Source organism: Heterodontus francisci, chromosome 33 (assembly GCF_036365525.1).
Source record: "Heterodontus francisci isolate sHetFra1 chromosome 33, sHetFra1.hap1, whole genome shotgun sequence".
In the NCBI taxonomy this organism is placed as follows: domain Eukaryota; kingdom Metazoa; phylum Chordata; class Chondrichthyes; order Heterodontiformes; family Heterodontidae; genus Heterodontus; species Heterodontus francisci.
In genome coordinates, this window is record NC_090403.1 from 30,253,822 (window position 1) to 30,270,530 (window position 16,709).

Here is a 16,709-nt window from a genome sequence, read left to right on the forward strand (position 1 = left end):
ACCTCATCGTTTCAAGGCAAGCCTCCTTAAACAGTGTTCAAATCACACGCAGCTTCCACAGTGCGGACTGCGACACCGAACACTCCCTGGTGTGCAGCAAGGTTAGACTCAAACCAAAGAAGCTGCATCACTCCAAGCAGAAGGCCACCCGCGCATCAACACAAGCAGAATTTCTTATCCACAGCTGTTACAAAAATTTCTAAATTCACTTGTAAAAGCCCTTCAAAACACTCTCACAGGGATGCTGAGACCAAGTGGGCCCACATCAGAGACGCCATCTATGACTCAGCAATGACCACCTATGGCAAACGTGTGAAGAGAAATGCAGACTGGTTTCAATCTCATTTTGAAGAGCTGGAACCTGTCATAGCCGCTAAGCGCATTGCACCGTTGAACTACAAGAAAGCCCCCAGCGAGTTAACATCCGCAGCACTTAAAGCAGCCAGAAGCACTGCACAAAGAACAGCCAGGCTCTGCACAAATGACTACTGGCAGCACCTATGCAGTCATATCCAGCTGGCCTCAGACACCGGAAACATCAGAGGAATGTATGATGGCATTAAGAGAGCTTTTGGGCCAACCATCAAGAAGATCGCCCCCCCCCCCCAAATCTAAATCAGAGGACACAATCACTGAACAACGCAAACAAATGGACCGCTGGGTTGAGCACTACCTAGAACTGTACTCCAGGGAGAATGTTGTCACTGAGACCGCCCTCAATGCAGCCCAGCCTCGACCAGTCATGGATGAGCTGGATGTACAGCCAACAAAATCGGAACTCAGTGATGCCATTGATTCTCTAGCCAGAGGAAAAGCCACTGGGAAGGACGGCATTACCCCTGAAATAATCAAGAGTGCCAAGCCTGCTATACTCTCAGCACTCCATGAACTGCTATGCCTGTGCTGGGACGAGGGAGCAGTACCTCAGGACATGCGCGATGCCAATATCATCACCCTCTATAAAAACAAAGGTGACCGCGGTGACTGCAACAACTACCGTGGAATCTCCCTGCTCAGCATAGTGGGGAAAGTCTTTGCTCGAGTTGCTTTAAACAGGCTCCAGAAGCTGGCCGAGCGCGTATACCCTGAGGCACAGTGTGGCTTTCGTGCAGAGAGATCGACCTTTGACATGCTGTTCTCCCTTCATCAGATACAGGAGAAATGCCGCGAACAACAGATGCCCCTCTACGTTGCTTTCATTGATCTCACCAAAGCCTTTGACCACGTCAGCAGACGTGGTCTCTTCAGACTACTAGAAAAGATCGGATGTCCACCAAAGCTACTAAGTATCATCACCTCATTCCATGACAATATAAAAGGCACAATTCAACATGGCGGTACCTCATCAGACCCCTTTCCTATCCTGAGTGGCGTGAAACAGGGCTGTGTTCTCGCACCCACAGTGTTTGGGATTTTCTTCTCCCTGCTGCTCTCACATGTGTTCAAGTCTTCTGAAGAAGGAATTTTCCTCCACACAAGATCAGGGGGCAGGTTGTTCAACCTTGCCCGTCTAAGAGCGAAGACCAAAGTACGGAAAGTCCTCATCAGGGAACTCCTCTTTGCTGACTATGCTGCTTTAACATCTCACACTGAAGAGTGCCTGCAGAGTCTCATCGACAGGTTTGCGGCTGTCTGCAATGAATTTGGCCTAACCATCAGCCTCAAGAAAACGAACATCATGGGACAGGATGTCAGAAATGCTCCATCAATATCGGTGACCACGCTCTGGAAGTGGTTCAAGAGTTCACCTAACTAGGCTCAACTATCACCAGTAACCTGTCTCTCGATGCAGAAATCAACAAGCGCATGGGAAAGACTTCCACTGCTATGTCCAGACTGGCCAAGAGAGTGTGGGAAAATGGCGCACTGACACAGAACACAAAAGTCCGAGTGTATCAAGCCTGTGTCCTCAGTACCTTGCTCTATGGCAGCGAGGCCTGGACAACGTATGTCAGCCAAGAGCGACGTCTCAATTCATTCCATCTTCGCTGCCTCCGGAGAATACTTGGCATCAGGTGGCAGGACCGTATCTCCAACACAGAAGTCCTCGAGGCGGCCAACAGCCCCAGCTTATACACACTACTGAGTCAGCGGCGCTTGAGATGGCTTGGCCATGTGAGCTACATGGAAGATGGCAGGATCCCCAAAGACACATTGTACAGCGAGCTCGTCACTGGTATCAGACCCACCGGCCGTCCATGTCTCCGCTTTAAAGATGTCTGCAAACGTGACATGAAGTCCTGTGGCATTGATCACAAGTCGTGGGAGTCAGTTGCCAGCGTTCGCCAGAGCTGGCGGGCAGCCATAAAGGCAGGGCTAAAGTGTGGCGAGTCGAAGAGACTTAGCAGTTGGCAGGAAAATAGACAGAAGCGCAAGAGGAGAGCCAACTGTGTAACAGCCCCGACAAACAATTTCTTCTGCTGCACCTGTGGAAGAGTCTGTCACTCTAATATTGGCCTTTATAGCCACTCCAGGCGCTGCTCCACAAACCACTGACCACCTCCAGGCGTTTACCCATTGTCTCTCGAGACAAGGAGGCCAAAGAAGAAGACGACATCGGTAAAAATAAACTCACACAGAACACAAATGAAAATATGCTTGTTGATTGAGCACTTGAAAGAAATGGAAATACATTTGTTTTTGCATCGAGACACCAATACACTTCAATGTGCTTTAGCTCAGTAGTTTTCCAGTCAGGTTAGAGCCAATGCCACCATCATTCATCAGGGTGAAAATTACACTGCTTTAGTGTCTATATGCTGTGAATTTCAATATTGTATTCTGATGTTTGGCCTGAGTTTTATTGAAGCATAAAAACAAAAGTCTGTTTTGTGCAGTTTTGAACTCAAATTCAAGAAATTTAAAGCGCATTAAAAGGGAAAAGGAACAAGCAGATTGGCCTACAAATATAATACCGCAGAACCGTTTTGGATAACTTTGATGCACTTTATGGTATGAGATAATCATGTTTAAAATACAGTTTTGTTCATCTCCAGATACTGCCAGCACGATAACTTGTTTTGATAGTGCCTGCTTCTCGGAGTCACTAACTTTCTCATTGAGCAGTTCATGTTGCACACAAAACAACAACATGTTGACCTGGTCACTCCAAAGAAGCAACCAGATAACTTTAACATCTTGAGCCTCAACTGCCTCAAACAGCCTCAAATGAAAGTTCCACTTCCAGTATGCATTCCGAAACCATTGACATAGAATCAGAGACTGTTCTCTCTTTGGCCTCCTTATCTCGAGAGACAATGGGTAAGTGCCTGGAGGTGGTCAGTGGTGTGTGGAGCAGCACCTGGAGTGGCTGCAAAGGCCAATTCTAGAGTGACAGACTCTTCCACAGGTGCTGCAGAAAAATTTGTTTGTCGGGGCTGTTACACAGTTGGCTCTCCCCTTGTGCTTTTGTCTTTTTTCCTGCCAACTGCTAAGTTTCTTCGACTCGCCACACTTTAGCCTCGCCTTTATGGCTGCCCGCCAGCTCTGGCGAACGCTGGCAACTGACTCCCACGACTTGTGATCAATGTCACAGGACTTCATGTCGTGTTTGCAGACATCTTTAAAGTGGAGACATGGACGGCCGGTGGGTCTGATACCAGTGGCGAGCTCGCTGTACAATGTGTCTTTGGGGATCCTGCCATCTTCCATGCGGCTCACATGGCCAAGCCATCTCAAGCGCTGCTGACTCAGTAGTGTGTATAAGCTGGGGGTGTTGGCCGCCTCGAGGACTTCTGTGTTGGAGATACGGTCCTGCCACCTGATGCCAAGTATTCTCCGGAGGCAGCGAAGATGGAATGAATTGAGACATCGCTCTTGGCTGACATACTTTGTCCAGGCCTTGCTGCCACAGAGCAAGGTACTGAGGACACAGGCTTGATACACTCGGACCTTTGTGTTCCGTGTCAGTGCGCCATTTTCCCACACTCTCTTGGCCAGTCTGGACATAGCAGTGGAAGCCTTTCCCATGCGCTTGTTGATTTCTGCATCTAGAGACAGGTTACTGGTGATAGTTGAGCCTAGTTAGGTGAACTCTTGAACCACTTCCAGAGCGTGGTCGCCAATATTGATGGATGGAGCATTTCTGACGTCTTGTCCCATGATGTTCGTTTTCTTGAGACTGATGGTTAGGCCAAATTCATTGCAGGCAGCCGCAAACCTGTCGATGAGACTCTGCAGGCACTCTTCAGTGTGAGATGTTAAAGCAGCATCGTCAGCAAAGAGGAGTTCCCTGATGAGGACTTTCCGTGCTTTGGTCTTCGCTCTTAGACGGGCAAGGTTGAACAACCTGCCCCCTGATCTTGTGTGGAGGAAAATTCCTTCTTCAGAAGGCTTGAACGCATGTGAAAGCAGCAGGGAGAAGAAAATCCCAAAAAGTGTGGGTGCGAGAACACAGCCCTGTTTCACGCCACTCAGGATAGGAAAGGGGTCTGATGAGGTGCCGCCATGTTGAATTGTGCCTTTCATATTGTCATGGCATGAGGTGATGATACTTAGTAGCTTTGGTGGGCATCCAATCTTTTCCAGTAGTCTGAAGAGACCATGTCTGCTGACGAGGTTAAAGGCTTTGGTGAGATCAATGAAAGCAATGTAGAGGGGCATCTGTTGTTCGCGGCATTTCTCCTGTATCTGATGAAGGGAGAACAGCATGTCAAAGGTCGATCTCTCTGCACGAAAGCCACACTGTGCCTCAGGGTAGACGTGCTCAGCCAGCTTCTGGAGCCTGTTTAGAGCGACTCGAGCAAAGACTTTCCCCACTATGCTGAGCAGGGAGATTCCACGGTAGTTGTTGCAGTCACCGCGGTCACCTTTGTTTTTATAGAGGGTGATGATATTGGCATCGCGCATGTCCTGAGGTACTGCTTCCTCGTCCCAGCACAGGCATAGCAGTTCATGTAGTGCTGAGAGTATAGCAGGCTTGGCACTCTTGATTATTTCAGGGGTATTGCTGTCCTTCCCAGGGGCTTTTCTGCTGGCGAGAGAATCAATGGCATCACTGAGTTCTGATTTTGTTGGCTGTATGTCCAGCTCATCCATGATTGGTAGAGGCTGGGCTGCATTGAGGGCGGTCTCAGTGACAACATTCTCCCTGGAGTACAGTTCTAGGTAGTGCTCAACCCAGCGGTCCATTTGTTTGCATTGGTCAGTGATTATGTCCCCTGATTTAGATTTGAGGGGGGCGATCTTCTTGATGGTTGGCCCAAATGCTCTCTTAATGCTATCATACATTCTTCTGATGTTTCCGGTGTCTGAGGCCAGCTGAATATGACTGCATAGGTGCTGCCAGTAGTCATTTGTGCAGAGCCTGGCTGTTCTTTGTGCAGTGCTTCTGGCTGCTTTAAGTGCTACGGATGTTAACTCGCTGGGGGCTTTCTTGTAGTTCAACAGTGCAATGCGCTTAGGGGCTATGACAGGTTCCAGCTCTTCATTATGAGATTGAAACCAGTCTGCATTTCTCTTCGCACGTTTGACGTAGGTGGTCAAAGCTGACCCATAGATGGCATCTCTGATGTGGGCCCACGGTCTCAGCATCCCCTGTGGGAGTGCTTTGAAGGGCTGTTACAAGTGAATTTAGAAATTTTTGTAACAGCTGTGGATGAGAAATTCTGCTCGTGTTGATGCCCGGGCGGCCCTTCTGCTTGGAATGATGCAACTTCTTTGGTCCGAGTCTAACCTTGCTGCACACCAGGGAGTGATCGGTGTCGCAGTCCGCACTGTGGAAGCTGCGTGTGATTTGAACACTGTTTAAGGAGGCTCGCCTTGTGACGATGAGGTCTAGCTGGTGCCAACAACGCGATCTTGGGTCCCTCCATGAAACCTGGTGACAGGGTTTAGTGTGAAAGAATGAGTTGGTAATGCAGAGGTTATGATAGGTACACAACTGAAGCAGTCTCTGCCCATTCTCATTCATCCTTCCAACGCCATAGCGCCCAAGGCAGGAGGGCCATGAGTCATGGTCGGCCCCAATCCTGGCATTAAAGTCCCCCAGCAGGAACAGGTTTTCGGTGTTGGGGATGCTGCTAATGATGTTATGGAGTTCCTCGTAGAACTGGTCTTTAGCTTCAGGTGGGGAGCAGAGTGTTGGAGCATAGATGCTGAATAGGTGTACTGGACCAGAGGTTGTGAGCAGTCGGATGGACAGTATGCGTTCCGAGCCATTTGAGGGAGGCTCTATCATGCTGAGCAAGGAGTTTCTGATGGCGAAGCCCACTCCATGCTGTCTTGGTTCTTCAGGATCCCTGCCCTGCCAGAAGAAGGTGTAGTCTTGCTCTGCTAGAGATCCACTTGCGGGAAGGCGTGTCTCCTGAAGTGCTGCAATGTCCACATTGAGTCTACTGAGCTCGTTGTTAATGATGGCCGTCTTCCGAGAATCGTTGATTTGTGTCAGGTCTTCCGACAGGCCAGGACACATAGTTCTGACGTTCCAGCTTGCAAAGCGAAGGGCTGGTACCTTCTTTCCTTTTTTCATGTTGTTTGGTGCAGTGTTGCAGTCCACCTTTCGGGCAATGACCCTGAGCTCCAAGCACCCGTTGAAGCAGGTGGACTGTGGCGGGACAGAACCTTATTGACCGGGGGCTTCCCGGTTTGAGGCGGGCGGTAGCTGTCCAGTGAGGTGCGATGACCTCTCCCACCGACAAAGGCAACCCGTGGCGCCCAATCTCTACGCCAATTTAGCTGGACTTATAACCCGTAACTGCTGCCTTCCGTGTTGTTTCAGTCGCTGTGAGGCAACTATGGAGTGACCTCTCCATGGCGCATGGCTGGGCGAATGTATGGAGGTTGAGAGTTGCCCAATCGTCAAAACCCCCCCCTCGGCCTTTTTGGTAGGGTCCAAAGGAGTGCAGAGCATGACGTTTGGCACCGGTATGGCTACAGGAACTGCCGGAAACATGCCAAAGGTGACACATGACCGCCTACGGGGTTCTGCTCCGGATTTTCTGTTAGGGTTTACTCCCTTAGCCTTGGTCTCTCCTGAGACGCCCACAAGGCAGTGGGGTTGTTAGGGCCCCTACACAGGTGTAGGATGATGCCGGTGGGAGGAGGGGGTGTAAGGGGGAGGGGTGGAGGGAAGGGGGTGCAGGGGGAAGATGGTGCGAGGGGGGGCTGGGAAGGGGTTGTGAGGAGGGAGGGGGTTGCAGGGGGGTTGTGAGCTGAGAGAGTGGAGCTGGGAAGGGGAAGGGGGGGGTGGAAGTGGGGGGGGAAAGGGAGTGCAGGTAATAAGACATTTCCTCAGTTCCCACCATCGACGCCTGGAAATCTCGTCCGCGTCCTTCATAATGTGAGTGACATCCTCGGGTGCCGGTACCAGCATTGCCGACAGTGCGCTGCAGATGCTCTCCGAGCCATCTCCCGCTGGCGCTTTGAAGTTGCGGCCGAGGAGCCGTTCGTGGCTTTTTGGGTGTTCGGGGCACCTTTTCGCAAGGCTTCCCTAGGGTCCCGCTGCTCCTTCTTCTCTTCAATGAACTTACCGCACGCCGTGGCCGCGGACACTCTGGACGGTGAAGACAGCAGGATCGGAGATCAAAGCATCACCAGCTGTACTTTTCAGTTTCATCCGGACTGCGATCAATTTCATTGAGAAAACAAAGAGCAGGTATGGCTGGGGGAGGGCAGTGGGCCCAGGTAACATAAACTAGCTGTTAGCTTGTAGTTAGGGCTAAAATGAACTGATTAAAGAGCCAGGGGAGTTTAAACACTTTAAGAGGGTAGATTGGGGGAGAAAACACTAAGAATGGAGCAGATGGCCATGGATAGAATTGAACAGCAAGGGAGCTTCCTAGGGAGCTTACAGCCCATAGACTGTTGCAGCACAGAATAAGGCCATCATGCCCTTTGAGAGCTATCCAATTAGACTCACACACCTGCTGTTTCATGCCCTTCATATACAGCAGTAAATATTTCCTTTTCATTTATAGGTATGCAATTCCTTTTTGAAAGTTACTATTGAATCTGCTTACTCCAACCTTCAGGTTGTGCATTCCAGATCATAACAACTTGCCACATAAACATTTATTTGCTTAATTTGCCACCTGGTCCTTTTGCCAATTATCTTTAATCTGTGTTCTCTGGTTATCAACACAACTGCCAGTTGAAACATTTTCTCCCTATACATTCTGTTCATAATTTTCAACACCTCTATTAAAACTTCCCTTAACCTTCTCTATTCTGAAAAAAATGTGCATTTATACAGTGCCATACCTCACTGCTGGCCATGCCTCAGTACTGACCATATCCCTGAGTGCTGACCATAGCACACTGCTAACCTCGGGATACCCCAAAGTGCTTTACAGCTAATGAAGTTCTTTTGAAGTTTAGTCATTGTTGCAATGCAGGAAATGCAGCAGCCAATTTCTTCACAGCCAGCTCCCACCCACAGCAATGTCATAATGACAAGAAAATCTTTGAGGAGTGTTAATTGAGGGATAAAAAATTGGCCCGAACACCAGGGAAAACTCCCCTGACCCTCGCAAAATAGTGCCATGCGATCTTCTATGTCCATCTGAGAGGGCAGGCCGAGCCTTGGTTTGGCATCTCATCTGAAAGAAGGCATCTCCAATAGTACAACACTCCCTCAGTCCTGCATTGGAAGTGTCAGCCTAAATTGTTGGGCTCATGTCTCTGGACTTTCAATCCACAGCCCTCTGATGAGAGTGCTACCCACTACAGGGAGAACAATCCCAGCTTTTGTAGTCTCTCCAAGTAACTGAAGTCCTCATTCCTGGTACCATTCTAGTAAATCTCCTCTGCACCCTCTCCAAGGTCTTGTCATCTTTCTAAAGTGTGCCCAGAATTGTACACCAGATGAGGCCCTTATTCTTTTTCTCAACTTGTCCTGCCATATTCAAAGCTTTGTGCTTACCTGAACCCCCAGGTCTACCTGTTCCTGTACCCCTTCAAAATTGTTGCATTTAATTAGGTGGCCTCTCTTCACCATTCCTCCTTCTTCTCTGCATTAAATGTCATCTGTCATGTGTCTGCCCATTTCAACAGTCTGTCAATGTCCTCCAGAAAGCTGTCACTATCCTATTCATGGTTTACCACTTTTCCAAGTTTTGTGTTATTTGGAAAAAGTAATTATCCAAATTAAACATTAAAAAAAGTTAACACTGAAATTAGAAAGTAAAAACAAGTAGATAAGAGAAGAGCAAAGGTAGTGGTGATAAAACATTTTATTTGCAAGTACTAGCTGCTGACATTTGCACAACATTACGACTGTAATATTTATTGCAGTTTCATTGAGCCCAAGTTGTAATTTCAAAAAACAACAGGTTTGACCAGGAAAATTGAAATTTCCTGAAATTGTCAACAGGGTTAGGGTTAAATGAAAGACGACCAATTGACAAACACCAACTTATTTTAAAGACACACTAACTACGTAACTTTCTTTGTGATGGGTGTTGGAATTGAAACAAGCAGCTTTTAGTTTAATACCCAATATATATGGAGTAATATTTACAGGTCTTTTGGCTAAATATAGGGTTCAGATACCATTAGACAAAATTAGAGAACTTCATCTGAATAAGAAACATATTTGTTCACTTCACTCACCTAATATCTTATTTCATATATTACAAACTGTGTGGAATCTTAAGTTAGCATTTTGACTGAAAATGCCATAGAGTCTTTCCATTCTATGGAGCATCAAAGACATGCAGTGCAATGCTAATTGGTATTTAAGGAAAAGCTATTTGCAGCAACATACTTTCTTAGACCATTGCTATATGTTTATTGGAAATAAATTGTTCTGGATTACAGAGAAATTCCACGTACACACTCCTGATATGCAAAACTGTTGAGTCAGTGGCATATTGAACCTTGGATGGATCAGCCTTGACAGCATTTTTTTCAGAAAAGCAATCAACTTTATTAAGAAGGTGCAGCTATTTACAATTCCAGATCAGGAAACTTCAATGGGAACATTCTGCAGTGGAAAGTGGCATTGACAAACTCAGCTTTTACAATATGTTTCAATTGTGCAAGGACAACAGGTGCATAATAATAGCAACTTCCTTATAGGCTATGTAATTAAAATATATCAAAAATGTCTTCAGAACTTTATGGGCTGTGTGAAATCAAATCTCATCAGTTATCTGCATTTTTGGCAACTAAACTTGTACAGCATCATTGTGCAAACATGCTAGTTCCACATTTAAAATCACTTAACTGGAGAAAGCTTTTCGAAAAAATAGCTCTTCATCACTGTTTCCTGTCATTAAATATGCCTGGGAAGAAAGAAGTGGAGGGAAAAGGATAGAACAACAGCCACAATAATAAATGTTGTCGAGGGTCATCAAAGCCAAGGCAACTCAAATAAAATATTATGAAGCACAGTAAATAGAAAATTATAAACTTAGCAATTTTAAGATGTGTGAAAATATTATTGCAGCCTTTTAAAGTTAAAATCAAAAGTTTTGGGCCTGATTTTTTTTATTATTCATTTCATGGTATGTATGCATCGCTGGCAAGGCCAGCAGTTGTTGTCCATCCCTAATTACCCTTGAGAAGGTGGTGGTGAGCCACCTCTTGAACTGCTGCGTCGGTGGTGCAAGGGATGAATGTTTACAGTGGTGCAGATCAAGTGGGCGGCTTTGTCCTGGATGGTGTCAAGCTACCTGAGTGCTGTTGGAGGCGCACTCATCCAGGCAAGTGGAGAGTATTCCATCACACTCCTGGCTTGTGCCTTGTAGATGGTGGGCAGGATTTGCGGAGACAGGAGATGAGGTACTCACCACAGAATTCCCAACCTCTGACCTGCTCTTGTAGCCACAGTATTTGTGTGGCTGCTGTAGTTCAGTTTTGGGTCAATGGTAACTCCCAGGATGTTGAAGGTGAGGGATTTAGCAATGATAATGCCGTTGTATGTCAATAGGAGATGGTTAGACTCTCTCTTCTTGGAGACAGTCATTGCCTGGCACTTAAGTGGCAAGTAACATTCGTGCCACACATCAGCACAAGCCTGAATGTTGTCCAGGTCTTGCTGCGTATGGATACAAACTGCTTCAGTATCTGAGGAGTTGTGAATGGTACTGAACATTGTACAATCATCAGCAAACATCCCCACTTCTGACCTTATGATGGAGGGAAGGTCACTGATGAAGCAGCTGAAGATGCCTCGCACAGTATCCTGTGGACCTCCTGCAGCAATGTACTGGGGCTGAGATGATTGGCCTCCAACAACCACAACCAACTTCCTTTGTGCTAGGTATGACTCCAACCAGTGAAGGGTTCCCTCCCCCCACCACCCCGATTCCCATTGGTTTCAATTTGGTAGGGCTCCTTGATGCCACACTCAGTCAAATGCTGCCTTGAGATCAAGAGCAATCACTCTTGAATTCAGCTCTTCTGGTCCATGTTTGGACCAAGGCTGTAATGAGGTCAGGAGCCGAGTGGCCCTGGTGGAACCCAAACCGAGCATGTGAGCAGGTTGTTGTACTTTTAATTTGACTCCTACGCTAAAGTATCAACTTGGCTCACTGATAGCACTATCACCTCTGAGTTAGAAGTTTGTCAGTTAAAGCCCACTCCAGGCTGAAACTTCAGTGCAGTACTGAAGGAGTGCTGCACCGCTGAAAGTGCTATCCTTTGGTCCCTGGACATTAAAAATCTTGTTGCACAACTTTAAAAAAAAGACAAATTCTTGTGGGTTGTAGTAAACATTCTTCCCGAAATGAACATCACCAAAACAACAAAAAATGCTCAGGCACTTCATTGTAGTTTATGATATTTCGCTGTTTGCAAATGGCTGCTATGTTTGCCTACACAATAGTCATTTGTGCTTTGAAATGTTTTTAAAGAGATGTGATAAACCACTACAAACAAAAAAGAAAACAGTTAGAGCTTTATTGTATGAATACAACTGCACATAAACCAAAGTCAAGCATTCTTGCCCATCATGCATTGAACCAAAGCCTGAAGGGCACTAATCTACCAATGAGCACAATGGAGCTGATCGAAAATTATTTTGCGTCATGAAAATCTTATAATCAACCATAAACTAATTTTTACATGGTTTAAATACTATGGCCACAAGAGGAGGTCACTATTCTGCAGTGAGTAACTCAGCTACTGACTTATGAATATCTTTCCACCACCTACAAGGTGCAAGTCAGGCATCTGATAGAATATTTTTCACTTGCCTGGATGAGTGCAGCTCTAACAACACTCGACAAACTCCATACATCCAAAACAAAGCTTGATTGGCAACTCATCCACCACCTTGGACATTCACTCCTTCCACCACCGGCTCACCACGGGTACAATGTGCACCATCTACAAGACGTACTGCAGCAAATCCCAAACCTGCAACCTCTAATCATGGAAGGACAAGGGCAGGAGGTGCATTGGAACACCACCACCTCCAATTCACATGCCATCCTGACTTGGAAATATACCACAGTGGCGCAGTGGTTAGCACTGCAGCCTCACAGCTCCAGTGACCCGGGTTCAATTCTGGGTACTGCCTGTGTGGAGTTTGCAAGTTCTCCCTGTGTCTGCGTGGGTTTCCTCCGGGTGCTCCGGTTTCCTCCCACATGCCAAAGACTTGCAGGTTGATAGGTTAATTGGCCATTATAAATTGCCCCTAGTATAGGTAGGTGGTAGGGAAATACAGGGACAGGTGGGGATGTGGTAGGGATATGGGATTAGTGTAGGATTAGTATAAGTGGGTGGTTGATGGTCGGCACAGACTCAATGGGCCGAAGGGCCTGTTTCAGTGCTGTATCTCGAAACTAAACTAAAAAATTCGTTGTTGCTGGGTCAAAATCCTAGAACTCCCTCCCTAACAGCACTGTCAAGGTGATTCAGCACCACCTTCAAGGGCAACTAAGGATGAGCAATAAATGCTGGCATTGCCAGTGGCACCCATATCTCATGAATGAGAAAAGAAAAACTGATGGGGAAGACAGAGACACAGAGAAGGAAATAGACAATACTGACGATTTAGAACGTACCTAAAGAATCAGCAACTCAGAGGCCATCAGTGATGGTATCCGCTGCCACTTCAATTTTGACACCGTAGCCTTTCTGCATTCACAATAAACTCATATGGACATCACAATGGTTTTCTATCCGCGATGATGTAACATGGATTACTGATACTGCATCCTACACCCATCTCGGGTTGGGGGTGGGGAGGGGCGGTTTAGGGCTGAGGGCTGTTAATGTTGGGGTTTCGAAGATATGGGGATTATTAGCGATGTGAATTGTGAAAAGCTGAACCGACGTCTGCACATCGACCTCTGCGTTGCCTGCAGAAACCCTTTATTGAGCATGAAACCAGTGCTGGGAGTTCACCATCGCACTAATCTGCCTTCGCACAGCGGAGTTGACGGAAGGTTATTTTGTGTCATGAAAAATATTAAAATAGAATTAGCGTTTGGCAGTGTCGAGACTGTTAGCGTTGTTCATTGAGCTGACATCTGCGCAGTTTGCTCTGCAGAACACGCTATTGACATTGCCATTGGCACTGGACGCGCGTCTATTTTTTTTAAAAAAAGCAAAATTAGCTAGAAAGACATAACGAAGTGACTCACTAAATATTAAAAAATATCGGCGCTTCGTCAATTCACTGCTGATACCAACTGTTAAAATGCTATATTTCAAGGGGGGAAAAAGAAGATGCTATTTATTATTGTTGGCTAAGAATGAATCGGCAGACGTTGCACGAAATCATGGTAACTGCTACACAACAAATCTCCGTACAAAGGTCGGGTCAGGTTCGCCTTGAAGACAAAAACTTTAAATCCCCCGTTTTGCCAATTGACCTCGAATCCAATCAGCCAAGGATTTATTTGCAAATCAACAAATATCTTTATCAGCAAGTCCTTCCGCGGACCAAAAGAAGCTGGGATCCGGCTGGGATCCTTTTTAAATGACCTCAGCTGGAGTTTCATTAAAACAAAGGAAGACATAAAACAAGTTTTAATTCACCAATAATCGCTGCTTCTTCCCTGCGCGTCCCCGAAGCAGATATCACTTACCCGTATTCAAAGGGAGAACCTGGGTGCAACCGCAGCGGTTGGAGAGTGAAAACAAAACACTATGGCATTAAAGGTTGCCCCCAGTGCTGAAGCCCTGCCAAGCTGGTAAGTGCCTGCTAAAATATTAGTTATGTTTCCAGGAAGCAGGTTTCTAGGAAACTGCCTATTCAATAGGAGGAGTTTCCTTTGTGACACCACCAAGGACATAACCAATAGAGAACTCGGCAGCTTTATTTGGAGACAGGGGCTGGTGAAGATGAAGCTCGCGGGATTTGACCACCCTTTCTGCTGCTAGCGAAACTCAGGAGCACTGGGGAGGTTTAATTTGTTCCTTACAATCCTGTTAATCTTCTAGTTTGACAATTCACTTGAAACAGAGCAGCTTGTGTTTTAATGGGCTTGCAATCTGTCTCACTCGTTTCAATTCTGTAACTCTTACTCCTACCATTGACGTTTTTAGATCATCCGCGGAAGTGCTTTCCTGTAGCAATCCAAAACCAATCGCACGGCTCAGTCTTTCTACTTCAGATACTTATCTAATTCTTCAAAGAAGCGATGGTATCATCTTCAATTACTCGCTGTGGCAAAGCACGTAGTTGTTCTACAAAAGGCCATTTTCCTGAATTTCTCTCCTCACTCTGATATGGTCAGGTGAGGAGGGGTTGAAAGGCTCCCCTCTTGTCCCTCTCCTTGTTTGACTGCAACAGGGTTTATTTCTTTTAAAAAGTGGATATTGTTACCACCCAGGTGGGAGGAGTGCACTGTTAATTCAGTCCCACAATTTGGGATGATATAGATCGGCAGAGCTGTGGTAAATGGAATTTAATCCTGAGAAGTGTGAGGTGATGCATTTTGGGAGGACAAACAAGGCAAGGGAATACACAATGGATGGTAGGACACTAGGAAATACAGCGGGTCAGAGGGACCTTGGTGTACTTGTCCGTAGATCACTGAAGGCAGCAGCACAGGTAGATAAGGTGGTTAGGACTCTATGACTCTATTTCCAGCATTTCTTGTTTTTATTAGATACTCGATTTGTCGCTGAATAAAGCACACCAACCAGGTTTCTTTAATCAACAACCAAGTTAATGGTTTATTAAAAAAACAAGTCTTAACCAATAATGATGTATATCTATATACGAATTTAGATATTAAAGCTCCTTATTTTCCCTAGCCCTCATGCACACACACATCCAAAAAACAGTTAACTGGGAAAAAAGGGATTTTGGTTTACAGTTGTTTCATAGGCATCAAAGGAATAATAAAAAAAAAACTTAGACTGTCATGATCTGGAAGGATGTTCTTTGGTTTGGCGAGGTGTCCCAAAGTCAAATAGTTGGATGCCCCTCAAAATCTTTCCAGGCAAGGTTGATGAACAGTCTGTGTTGGGTAGGGTTCAAAGAACTTCAACAGGAGAAGGCTTCACATAGGTCTTCCATCAGATGTGCAGTAACAAGGATCTTATGTTTTACAGCAGCAGTAAAAGGTTTCTAGCAATATTCAGAATTTCTTAAACCCTGGAGTCAATAGTCCAGCTTGTTGCAGGGATTCTTCAGAGATAGGAGGCAATAGGAATCTGCCACATTTGAAATACAGGGTTCTTTCTCGAGAGATGTAGCATTCCTTTACAGAAAGGTAACACTTTTTCTGAGTCTTCTTCGGATCTCCAGGCAGGTCAAAAATCAAATTTCAAATTGCATTTTGTCCAAATTCACTGGCTTTTTAAAGTTCCAAACTCAAATCAAAATCTTCTTGAAACAGGTCACATGCCCAGTCATAAATTTTCTCTTGTCATAACAGAGGGTAGCTCTGAGGTCAACCCCCTGCTGGTTTCCTTAAAATTACCTGCATTCCAGTCCTTGTTTGCCAGTTCAGCTTTTGTTGAACTTCCTTTCAAAATATCGATAAAGTTCAACTATTTGCAGGTGTCCACTCAATGTCCACTGAAATCCTTTTTCAGTTTTTGAAAGCACAGAATCCTATGTTTTAATACAAAAAAAATCCTCGCAACAACATGCTTACCATTTCAGTCTGTGTTTAACCACTTACATGCTCAGAACATAAAAGAACCAATTGGACAGGTTTTCTTTGGTTTAAACAACAAAGAGTTTTAATATACTTAAAACCAATCTAAGTAAAATAATAAACTATGCTCCAACATTCACACACACACACACAAATAGGTTACAGAGTGGGGAAGAATAGATTGGTTGGATTAGAGTCCGGAGCATTAAAATAGTCTGTGGTGTTTGGTAACTCAGTTGCCTTCTGGCTGAACACAGTGGTTCTGAGGTTTCTGGTTTGAGGATGTGGCCAGCTGGTTCATGGTTTTCTTGGAGACAGTGATGCCGAAGGTTATTTTCATGGGGTCTCTGTCTGCAGCAATGATAGGCTTGGATGGTTACAGCCAGCAGGCAAGGTTTGAACTTGCAAGGTGGTCTGGAGAGAGAGACAGAGAGAGAGAGAGAGAGAGAGACCCCCACTTGGGTCCTTAACTGGTTAATCTCAGTTGCTTGTCTTAAAGGCCTGCTACCTGACCCGAACCCGACGGGACCCGATGATATGTCAGGTTGGGTTGCACTTTGCATTCGGGGTCAGGTCGGACACGCTGCACAGGTAAGTGGTTCCACTGTTAATGTAATTTTTTGACTAGAAAGGTGGTTTTGTTACAGTTATTTTAAGATTGTGCAGATCAAAAACAAAGTGAAAAATGGAAGGTAAGTTAACTGA

At 45.8% G+C, this 16,709-nt stretch overlaps 1 protein-coding gene across 3 annotated transcripts in view; it reads right to left on the reverse strand.

The window, feature by feature from the left end:
* Positions 1-14,123, reverse strand: part of LOC137347912 (phosphoethanolamine/phosphocholine phosphatase-like) — a 46,103-nt gene extending 31,980 nt beyond the window's left edge. For all 3 annotated transcript variants that reach the window (XM_068012960.1, XM_068012958.1, XM_068012959.1), the window contains exon 1: positions 13,980-14,123. The gene's annotated coding sequence lies outside the window, so the exon portion shown is untranslated. The remainder of the gene's footprint in view (positions 1-13,979) is intronic.
* Between the last annotated feature and the right edge of the window lie 2,586 nt (positions 14,124-16,709).